At 36.6% G+C, this 12,056-nt stretch overlaps 1 pseudogene; it reads right to left on the reverse strand.

Annotated features, from left to right (window-relative positions):
* Positions 1-4,901: 4,901 nt before the first annotated feature.
* Positions 4,902-5,947, reverse strand: LOC133049137 (zinc finger protein 701-like; annotated as a pseudogene).
* Positions 5,948-12,056: the final 6,109 nt, after the last annotated feature.

A 12,056-nucleotide genomic window follows, 5' to 3' on the forward strand; every position in this document is an offset into this window, starting at 1 on the left:
CATTTGGGAGGATATAAAATACTTGAAGATATTGCCCCAAACCATTGATCAGTAGCTTAAAAGACTAGTCATTTCAAATTACAGCAAATGAAAGTTTTATAAGTTCAGACTGTAACACCAACAAAGGTCTTATGATTCAACTTATGATCTTCTAACATGCAAAGATGTTTAAGGTATCAGTACTGAATAAATGTGCTACACACAGTTTCTTCCTCCAATTCTCAACAAAGCAGATGTAAAGTAGACCCATCTAGAGTTCCACAATAAGCTTGTGCTTTCCGTAGAACACACTTTTTTTTTTTTCCATTTGAAAAGTTACTCAACTAATTTCAACCTCTGCTTAGCCCATCTGCTGAATTTTTCATTTCAGGAACTGTACATTTAAGCTACAGAATTTTTGTATTTTTTGTGTTTACTTTCCCATTTTCTGTGGAGCTGAAATGTTTCATGATTCATCATTTATTCTTTAATTCCTTGAACAGAGTTTAATTTGAAAGGAGGTATTTGTAAAGATGATTTGAAACTTCAGTTTGCTAAGTCTAACATCTGGACCTACTTAGAATCAATTCCTATTATCTGTTGTTGTTTTTTTTTTTCTTTAATGAGTATGGATGACATATTCGTGTTTCTTGTGGTATCTTTTGATATCTCATAAAAAATGTAATATAGCTATTAAAGGTTCTGAATTTCCTCTTTAGAGTTCTGTAACTGTTATTTCATCTTTTATATTTGTTTAGATTTTAATTGTAAAATTTTTCTCCCCTATGGTGTACAGCTGGTGCTAATTTTGCTTGGAATTTTAGGTCATTTAAAAATTATAATTAAAGATTAAAAAAATCAAGGTTGGCATCTTGCAGGTTGTCATGGTTTCTGCATGACTTAGTCATCAGCCAGTGAGTTGGGCTTTGAGGCTTTGAATATGCTCAAATACCTTGTCTTCAGCACTCTGCTGACTGGGCAAAAGGGCTGCAGATACCAGCTACTCTTACCTGAATATTTTTTTTTTATGAATAAACATTTCACAATTTGATGTTTATCAGACATTGATATCCAGAACCCCAAAATGGTTGTTTCAGACAATTTTGTCTAGTTTTATTTTTGATTTTGGGGGAGAAGATTTACTAATATCTGTATTCTGCTATAGCCAGAAATCACAACTCTTCACTGACTTTTACTTTTCACCATATTCAGGAATCAAGAGCTCTTAACCATTAGATTGAAAGGAATGAATTTATTTCTTGATTAAAACATGGAATTTTGAAATTTTTAAACATAATGTGAATAGAAAAGATACAAACAGATAGATGTCATTTCAACTTACTGACAGCTTGATTTCATTTGCTTTACTGGAATTTTACTTGGTCCCAATACAAGTCTTTTTATTAAGTTTCCTCTAAAACAGTTTGGTAATCTTGAAATGACTAAGTGCTCAGCGATGAGATTGCTAGGACAACAGTACTCTGGAGTACTAATGGCTTCAATTCACAGAAGAAATAGGGTGAAAACAAAAATGTAGGGTGAGGCCTATGGAATAAGATTAATTCTGGTGATTGCTATAATGGTGAATGAAGCAATCAACTGAAATGCAAAATGACAGAAGTTATGTATAAAACAGAAAAAGATCAGGAAAGACACAGTGATAAAAATGCCTGGAAAAGTGATTTGTTGAGATCCATGTTTGTGGAACCTTGCTTCTGGTATGCTATTTATTTAGGTGAGGTAAATTAAACTCACACAGTTTAATTGGCCTTACAGTCAGACTTTTGCTGGATATTTGCAACCGCAATAGTAGACTAGGCATGGCACACTGGAATAAGTATGTATTTTTCAGAAAATCTAACTAAAAGTCCAAAACAAAACAAACAAACAGCCAAATTTATCTTTTAAAGTTTCCTTGAAAGATGTGAAAGTCGTTCATTCATGTCCGACTCTGCACCTCCATGGACTCTAGCCTGCTAGGCTCCTCTGTCCATGGAATTCTTCAGGGAAGGATACTGGAATGGGTTGCCATTTCCTTCTCCAGGAGCCCAGGTCTCCTGCATTGCAGGTGGGTTCTTTAACTTCTGAACCACCAAGGAAGCCTTGGAAATTGGTAAAATGTCTGTTTACATTTAATACATATGTATAACTACTATCCTTGCCTTACCACTTCAAAATGTTGGTATTGCATATAAAATACTAAGTTATACAAGCCATAATTACCCATTAATCTAAGCTCATAAGAAGTATCTGAAGGTTAATCCACTTGTGTAAAAATTGCTCAATTTAATACAGCAAAACATGTGTCACATTGAAATAAGTTATTATAGTCTAGAGTTTCAGAGTTTAGGAAAAAGCACAAGCATCAAGGAAATTTTGTTGCAAACAGGCATAAAACAATTCATATTCTTCTAGGCAAATTCAGGTGGTATCTACTAATAAAATTTCAAATGTAAAGTGTTATAATAATTATAGGAGATGCTCCTTTAATTGTTATGAAGTTTTTAAATTGCCTATATAAAATGTATAGCTATCATTATCTTGGTTTCCAGGGACACAGCATAGAACTTGATAGAGAGTCTCTGCTGTTTTTGTCAGTCTGAGTGCATTTATGCTTTTATGCCATCCTACCCCCTTTTTTTTTTCCTTGGTTGATTAGCTTCCTGTGAGTCAGACTCTAAGGGACTAAAGTACAGTTAATCCCCTTTATATTGTCAATCAGCTACTGATTTGATGTGTTCATAAGTGTTAAATGGTTAAGGAAATCACTTAAAGGTCAAAAACAATGCCATTCTGAAATGCAATTGAAAGTGTGTCTTTCCGATTCCGTTGTTTAAAATGGCCTCTCTGTGAGACTTGTTTTCCACTGGGACTACAAAATCACTCAATTTGAAAGATGACCTTAAATTTCTTCAATATCCCTTTTCCTTTGACAGCAACATCTAAAAAGTTTTCTTTTTTAGGAATGAACAAGCACACATTTGGTAAAGGTAGCATCAAATTCGCTCACATGGCAATGAAGAAGCAGCAGGGCATAAGAAATCAATTCACAGTTAGCCTCCATCTTTATGTTCCTCACTCCTTGCCTTTTCTTTTTTTTTTTTTTTTATAGAGGCTAAGTAAATAAATAAGTAAATATAGTAATCACTCAGAGTCACTTACGACAAGGGCTCTAGAAACACAGAGAAAAACATACACATTCAATTGATTTTTTTTTTCTGTTTATGTCAGTTTTTGTGCCAGTGTTTTGATAGTCCTTTCACTTTTTTGACTAAGATGCCTCTACAAAGAAGAAAAAAAATTAAAGTATTCTTTCCCCAAATAGCAGGATTTTCCTGTATTTTAAAACTTTAAAGCTTGAAAATACAAAATTCACTCTATATAAATTGCCTATATAGAAATCACTTGACCTCTGAGATTGTCTCAACGTGTAGTATTTCCTCAGGGGAAACATTACTTTGGTAAGTATTAGTGGCTAAAATGGCGAGTTTATAGAGTGAAGCAATTATATTTACTGTGAGTACTGTAAGCATCTATCATGATAGTTTGCCTGTAGTAACTGCTCAGTGAATAAATAAATGATGGTTTCCTATATGGTTAATAATTCAATTATTATGAATTATTTTCCCTAACAAAATGCCACAAAGCAAATGAAAAATGATTTAAAAGATTTCAAACCTTCAGGAATTATAAGAATGAGAAATAGCATGATTTAAAGGAATCTACAAAGTACTGAAAGCTAAGGAAAGCAGATGGTTAAGTGATAACTAGCAGAGGGATAGTTTGAGCCCTAAAATTGGGGTAGGAGGTGGGACAGAAAATTTAATCCTGATCAAGCTGTTTCATACCACAGAACACTGGAGAAATGAGATGGGTGGGCCTAAAAGGGGAAAAATAATATTTGAACATTTGTGGAAAAAAAAAAAACACAATTATGTATATATTTATAATCTTGCTATGATTTGGCCAGTAAGATTTACAAGCAAAGTGGCATTTGTGTTTACTGAGTTATGCCTTTATAAAGAAGATGCATGCATGAAAAGATGTTCAACACTGCTAATTACTAGAAGAGAAGAGAATTTTAAATAAGAAAGCTTAGAGGATCTTGAAATTATAGAGACTTGAATAGTGATACATTCATTCCAATGGCTATTACTGTAAATCAACTATATGGTAGACAATAGTTTTAGCACTCCTGTAATTAAATTGTCCTTTAGAAGGAAAGGTAACACAGAAGGGATATGATCATTATTGTTTATATATATATGTGTGTGAGTGTGTGTGTATGTGTGTATATACATAAGGTGAATGTAGAAATTTAAAATATTCATATAATGTAAAAAGTTGAAAAAACAAAATTAAATTTCAGCTAAGAGCAAAAGTCAGAGATGTTAAAAGTTGTCATGGCAGGAGCAATTTGACAAAATTTGATAGGGATTGAGAAAGTGAATGTCGTTTAGTCGTGTCTGACTCTTTGTGACCTCCATGGACTATAAAAGTCCATGGAGTTCTCCAGGTCAGAATACTGGAGTGGGTAGCCTTTCCCTTCTCCAGGGGATCTTCCCAGCCCAGGGATCAAACCCAGGCCTCCTGCATTGCAAGTGGATTCTTTACCAGCTGAGCCACAAGGGAAGCTCAGGGATTATAAGCAAACCTTTTTTTTTTTTTTTTCTTCTTACAGAATGGAGAGGAATGAACTCTGTAAGCTCTACTGTCTTTTGATCCTTATCTTTTGACACTGCATCACAAGAAGAAATTAAAGGCATCAAATGACCTTTCTAAAAGCATCCAAATTATATCTTAGCATAATACCTATGTCCTGAGAATTTTTGCATCTGAAGAAGACAGATGACAACATTTAGCAGAGTTGTTTTTTTTTTTTTTTTTTCCCATTTTTTTTTTTAATCACAAATAATGCTTTTAATTAGCTAGCTTCTTACAGTACTCACATAACAGAGACTGACAAATCCATGTTACTGTTGTTTAGTTGCTCATCTGTGTCCAACTCTTCTGCGACCTCATGGACTATAGCCCGGTAAGCTCCACTGTCCATGGGATTTCCCAGGCAAGAATAATGGAGTGGGTTGCCACCTCCTTCCCCATCCCATGCTTTGATTACATCTTCCAAGTAGAGCTACTCTGATCAAACTCAGAAGTTCAGCAGAGGTATCAGCTCTGATCCATATGGACTAAGAACTGGGCATCCAGGGGAATCAAGACCAGAAGACGAGATGAAGGGGCAAGAGACGCTGATAACACAACCCCCATTATGCTCCTCAAAGTCAAGCAAAGACCGGTTCACAGAAGCCAGATGGTGACTGTTGTGGATCTTGACAAAGACCTTGCTTTCTCTCTGTAGGAACTGTGGCACCACCAGGGAGAGCAGGTTCCTGTAGGTCTCCACCATCACGTCCCTGTACAAGGCCCTCTGAGCAGGGTCCAGGCATTCCCACTCTTCAGGAGAGAAATCTCCTGGCCACGTCCTTGAACGTCAACTGTTCCTGAGAAAGAGCCATGCCTGACTCCTCTTCTTTCCTCTTCCTCATCTTCCGTGTGTCTTCCTCAGGCAACATGAGACTTTAGAGGTCAATCATGTGGAACAGACAGTCCTCCGCTGCTCACTGTCACAGGAGAGACTCAGGGCAGTCAACTCCCGCACAGAGACCAACACGGGGTTTCTCCCCACACTTTCCATCAGATCTCGTTCTCCTTCTGGTGAGGCCTCATGTACACAGCAGCAGTGGGCACCCCAGCTGACTCCACGATCCCCTTCAGGTCACACACCAGGCCTTGGTCCATTCCTGGGTGGGGACGGCAGTGGGGAGTCTGGATCCGCAGTCACTCACAAGACCCTAAGAAGGAAGTAAGACAGGCCTCGCAGCGCGGAATTTCACTAGAAAGGAGAAATCTACCCTTCCTTGTACGACCTTCACTCCTCGCGCTCCACTTCCAGGTCCTTTCAGAAAACGCCGGCCTAGCAGAGTTCTTAACACCAACATGGCTGTTACGTTTATTGGACCTCCATTGCCTCCAAATTCACCAACAGAGATTCTGTCAGCATGGGAAAATTTTAAGAATGTCTTTATTTTGTAAATGACTTCATAGAAAAAGGTTTAGATTTGGTGCATTAGGAAAAACAAGATCAATCTATCAATTCAGTCGCTCATTCGTGTCCAACTCTTAGCGACCCCATGGACCGTAGGACACGAGGCCTCCTTGTCCATCACCAACTCCTGGAGTCCACCTAACCCCATGTCCTTGAGTCGGTGATGCCATCCAGCCATCTTATCCTCTGTCGTCCCCTTCTCCTCCTGCCCTCAGTCTTTCCCAGCATCAGGGTCTTTTCCAATGAGTCAGCTCTTTGCATCAAGTGGCCAAAGTATTGGAGTTTCAGCTTCAACATCCGTCCTTCCAATGAATACCCAGGACTGATCTCCTTTAGGATGGACTGGTTGGATCTCCTTGCAGTCCAAGGGACTCTCAAGAGTCTTCTCCAACACCACAGTCCAAAAGCATTAATTTTTTGGTGCTCAGCTTTCTTCACATTCCAACTCTCACATCCATACATGATCACTGGGAAAACCATAGCCTTAGCTAGATGGTCCTTTGCTGGCAAAGTAATGTCTCTGCTTTTTAATATGCTGTCTAGTTTGGTCATAACTTTTCTTCCAAGGAGTAATCATCTTTTAATTTCATGGCTCCAGTGTAAAACAATGTAGTTTATGGTTCAAGTTCTTGTATGACAACTAAACAATAATGTTACTTTAAGTACCATTTTATTTAAGTTAATGAATATTCACTTCAGTTCACTATAGAGAAGAAAGTGTTTTTACTTTCATTGTTCTTTTAAGTAGCAAGAATTTTGCACACATTATTTATTTACAAAAAACCCCAATATGTATAATAGAAACATGATCTATATGGAATTCATACGGATATATACTATATAGGTCCAGTGTTATAAATATGAATTAAATATTCTAAATATTTTGCATATCATCCAAACTAAAAGCCTGAGGATACTAAGATTTGCTTTAGATTCACATTAGCAAGTTTATGGTAACTATGATAGGTAAAGTAAGGGTGTTTCAAAGACATTTATAGTAAGTTAAGTCACTCAATAATGTCTGACTCTTTGAGACTCCATGGACTATAGCACACCAGGCTTCCCTGTCCATCACCAACTCCCAGAGCTTGCTCAAACTCATATCCATCGAGTTTGTGATGCCATCCAACCTTCTCATCCTCTGTCATCCCCTTCTCCTCCTGCCTTCAATCTTCCCCAGCATCAGGGTCTTTTCCAATGAGTCAGTTCTTCACATCAGGTGGCCAGAGTATTGGAGTTTCACTTTCAGCATCAGTCCTTCCAATGAAAATTCAGGACTGATTTCCTTTAGGATTGACTGGTTGCATCTTTTTGCAGCCCAAGGGACTCTCAAGAGTCTTCTCCAACACCACAGTTCAAAGGCACCAATTCTTCCTTGATCAGCTTTGTTTAGAGTACAACTCTCACATCCATATATGACTACTGGAAAAAACATAGCTTTTTTGGTGGAGGTTGGACATGGTAGAAGGGAAATAAGAGTCATTAGTTCTCCTTGCATCTTATTAAGTCCTAAATGCATAGTCAGTTATCCAAGTGTATCTTGGTTCAATAAGGCTGCTATAACAAACTATTGCAGACTGACTAACTTAACAACAGACATTTATTTTCACAGTTCTAGAGACTGGAAGTCAGAGATCAGGAGGTCAGCACAGTCAGATGAGGGCTTTTTTCCACGTGACAGACTTTCCTTCTGTTTTCACATAGCAGAGGGGGGCAAGGAACCTATCTTAGGCCTGTGCTATAAAGACACTACGCTCATTCATGAGAGCTCCATCCTCATGACCCAGTCACCTCCAAGAGGCCTACCTCCCAATGCCATGATATTGGGTGTTAGGTTTAATGTTTACATTAATATGATGAAGATTAATGCTTAATGTTAATATAAATTTGTGGTGATACAAACATTCAGACCATAACATATCAGAAATTTTAAAATGATTAGACTAAGCTATGGGGAATAATATACCTGATTAGTAAAAATGGAGAAAATTACTAAAAAAAAAAAAGAAGAAAATGTCAAGATTAATTAGGAGCAGAGAGGCTGAGTGAGTTGTCCCTAAACCAACTGCATTTTGCTCAGAAAATATTATCAGTGAAACTTTGACCTGAAAGTCCCAGAAGACTCACTGAACACTTTACTTAGTTCTAAGTATGGAGAACAAAGAGCTTCAAGGCATTTCAGATTTGTACTCTGCTCGTGAATGAAAATTATACTCACCTCTAAGTGTATTGAATGCCCAACATAGCTTCCCCAAAGACATGGAACATAATATAAATGGAGAAACCAGATTATAAGGTTATGAACCAGGCTCTATACAAACCAGGGCTCCAAGAAATTGAATAACTTCTATTGGTCCTAGAGAAATGCTGATAAATTATTAGAGATGTTTGAAGTATATTTAGTATTAGTATAGAAATCCTGGGTGAACTTTCAAAGTCAACATCCTAAAATAATTGTAGAGATGAATGAAAGATTGATATGAATAATATACAGATTTATATTTAAAATGAAATATCAGAAACTATAATCCACATTTGTAAAATATGGATAGTTGCAGTAGCATTTTAAAAATCAAATAATAAAAATCAATCAAAAATCTTCTCTAATATCCTCCTGAAATATTAGTAGAAATTAATCATAAAAATGTAGAATTCATATGTTTCCATCCTATCAGCAAATATGTAATTAAAATTGATTTCAACATATTCAATTCATACACCAGCATATATAGCAAAGAAATGAAAAAGAGACATGATACCTTAACTGATAGAATTAAGCTAAAGGATATTTTGAACTCTAAAACTGTAAGTACTTTCAAGTCAGAGAGCTCTATAGTAAGAATATGTTGGTAATGACCACTTATATATATGTTTTGTTGGTTTATATGAGGTCTTTTTCTTGAATTTAAAATTGCTAACTTATTTATTATTTATAACTTTTCCAGGTGAATCCCAGCCTTTTACAAAATGTGGTATCTTATAAAGTTTACTGTTTTTAAGCTCAGGTAGATTAAAAATGCTAAATGAGTCCATCACTGACTATAATACGGAATCAAACTCTGAGTACACAATGTCTTAATGTCAAAAGTCAGATGATCCCATGAGAAATTTCAGAGAGAAAAGAAACTTTTTCTGTTTATGTTAACACTCTGGCTTATCACTGTGGGTTTTCTAGAAGTTTTAATAAAGTTGGTGTGTGAGTTACCTGTGTGAGTTACTGAAATAAACATTTTTTTTTTTTTTTATGATATGACATGATGATCTTTCTTGCAGTGTATCTGTGTTTACCATTTTTATGCCACTGTGACTCTATATATCCTTTATTTCATCACTCCCTTGGTGCTGCAGCTTATTGTTCAAGTTAAATAAAAACACTAGCAAAGAAACAAAGAAAGTGCTGTAATCTTCTGACCCTCAGGCTGACAGTTCCATATATTTTGAAGTAAATAAAGATACAGAATCAGGATTATGAAACGAGCATGCACTTCAGAGAGATGTTTCATAAATTTATTGCTTGACTGTGTCGTGCAGCTGCCATAGTTTCTGATGGACAAGGACATATATCGGGAGAATGAAACAAAGATAGTGGCTCACTGTAATTCAGAGATAAGAACTACTAGAAGATACAATTGTTCTGCAAATGTGAGATTATTGGTTTCCTAGGGATTTATTAATTTGACGTATTTTTAATCCTTGCCTTCTGTCAAAGAATATTGTCACTCAGATGATGCGGCCTCACTCATTTTGTAAAGCGTTCAGATCATCCTTTTCATTTATATCTGAAATTCCTCCAGCAGTTGAAAAAGGTCCCCGCTGCACAGCACTCAGTCACCTACAATGAATGTGAGAGCCCATGTCCAGGCTTCAAATGTCACATTGCCATCTCACTGTGAATGACTGAAATTTACTTCCCGTTGTTAGTGGTGCTGAAAATTGCCATGGAGTTCTACAGTTTATAATGTATTGTCTAAACTGAACACATTTCCCAGATTGAATTGACCTTTTAGAAAACAGTGCTTTCATCCTCAAAATGCAGGACTGTTGCAATATTTTATTCAAAAAGGTTATTTAGTTATAAAACTTGAGGAAAAGAGTAAGGAATTAGAACTGAGTCTATCTCTCCATATAATGCATTGCTGTCAAAAAGTACAAAACAAAGACAACTGAAGATGATTCAGATGCTACTGAGAATAGTGCACTGTGAAAACCACATCTTTCCTGTCTGGGTAGAGAGGAGCAACACTAGAAGTGAATGCCTTTTTTAATCCTGCGCTTTTAATTAGCCTGTCATTTTTTTCAAAGAGGGAGGGGAACATTGTCAAGTCTGTTGGATTCCTCTGAAGAAAATATAAGTCTTAGAGAAAATGTATCCAAAGAACAGTGTACTGCTTCTTCATTGTGATGTTTGTATTTGGGGGGATGGATAAAAGGCATAATACAAAAACAGACAGGGAGAAATACTAAGGATGTATCAAATGATTTCATTATTCATGTATCATGTACATGTATTCATGTACATTATTCATGAAATCATGTATCAGTGATTTCATTAGGTGAACAAATAAGTAAAGGGAAATAAATGAAAATTGATCAGACCAAATAATTCTAATGAATTCGATTTTACATGGTTCTACCACAAATATGGTTCATGAGGCTAGAAAGAAAAAAAAAAATCATCCAAAAACATAGAGAAACGACTTGATAAACTATAGCCAAACTGAAAAGCTTCCCCTATATTCTGTTTTTCCCTTTCTTTTCTCCAAACACTTGGATGTTGTCCATGATGAGAGAATAAATAGAATATCTCCTGAGTCAAATATTTTGAATAGCAAACTTTCAAAAAAAAAATTGTAAAGTATTTTAAATGCACTAAATACTAAAAATGAAGTTAAATTTTCTTTAAAAATGCCTTTTAATATTCAAAAGACACTTGAGAACTTCTTAGTATTTAGGATCATTTTTATAAACATAATTATCTTTGAATCACCATAATGCTAAGGTCCACTGCATTTTATTAGTTTCCATTTCATTCTTTCTGAAAGAAAGAAAATATTCCTCTTTCTGAGCCTTTGGATTGTGTTTTCTTCAGTGCTGTGCCCAGCAGTTTCATGAATGCATCTGTGTCTATTGGAACTCTGGCTGTTAACCCATAGAGGCAGGAATACATCTTCCTGTTAGACTTGGTTTCAAAAGCACAGAGCAAATGGGATTCGGATAAAAACTGACAATGGAGAAGTTGATGACAGTGATTGTGCTTGTAATTTCAATAAAAAATGTCATAAAAGAACATCTTGAAAAAGTGAAAGTTTAGTCACTCAGCTGTGTCTGACTCTTTGAGATCCCATGGACTGTAAACAACCAGGCTTCTCTGTGCACAGGATTTTCCAGCAAGAGTACTGGAATGGGTGGCCATTTCCTTCTCCAGAGGATCTTTCCGACCCAGGGATCGAACCCGCATCTCTCACATTGTAGGCAGACGCTTTACCATCTGAGCCACCAGGGAAGTCCTTAAGATCAATATAATATTGATACTTTACATAAATGAGATAATATCCTTTGGATTGTAGCCCACCAAGTTCCTCTGTCCATGATATTTTCCAGGTAAGAATACTTGAGTGGGTTGTCACGCCCTCCTCCAGGGGCTCTTCACGACGCAGGGATAGAAACTGTGTCTCTTGTGTCTCCTGTATTGGCAGGTGGGTTCTTTACCACCTGAGAAGCCCAATTAATAAATAACTACTGTTATAACTTTTGCTGCCTGAGCCCCATTTGACAAGCAGATTCTATAATGGTGAAGAATATGCCTGCCAATGTAGGAGATGCAAGAGAGCTAGGATCCTAGGATCAGGTAGATCCCCTGGAGTAGGAAATGGCAACCTGCTCCAGCATTCCTGCCTGGAAAATGCCATGGACAGAAGAGCCGGGAGGCTACAGTCCATGGGGCCACAGAGAGTTGAGTAATGGAAAAACT

This window comes from Dama dama, chromosome 30 (assembly GCF_033118175.1).
Source record: "Dama dama isolate Ldn47 chromosome 30, ASM3311817v1, whole genome shotgun sequence".
In the NCBI taxonomy this organism is placed as follows: Eukaryota; Metazoa; Chordata; class Mammalia; order Artiodactyla; family Cervidae; genus Dama; species Dama dama.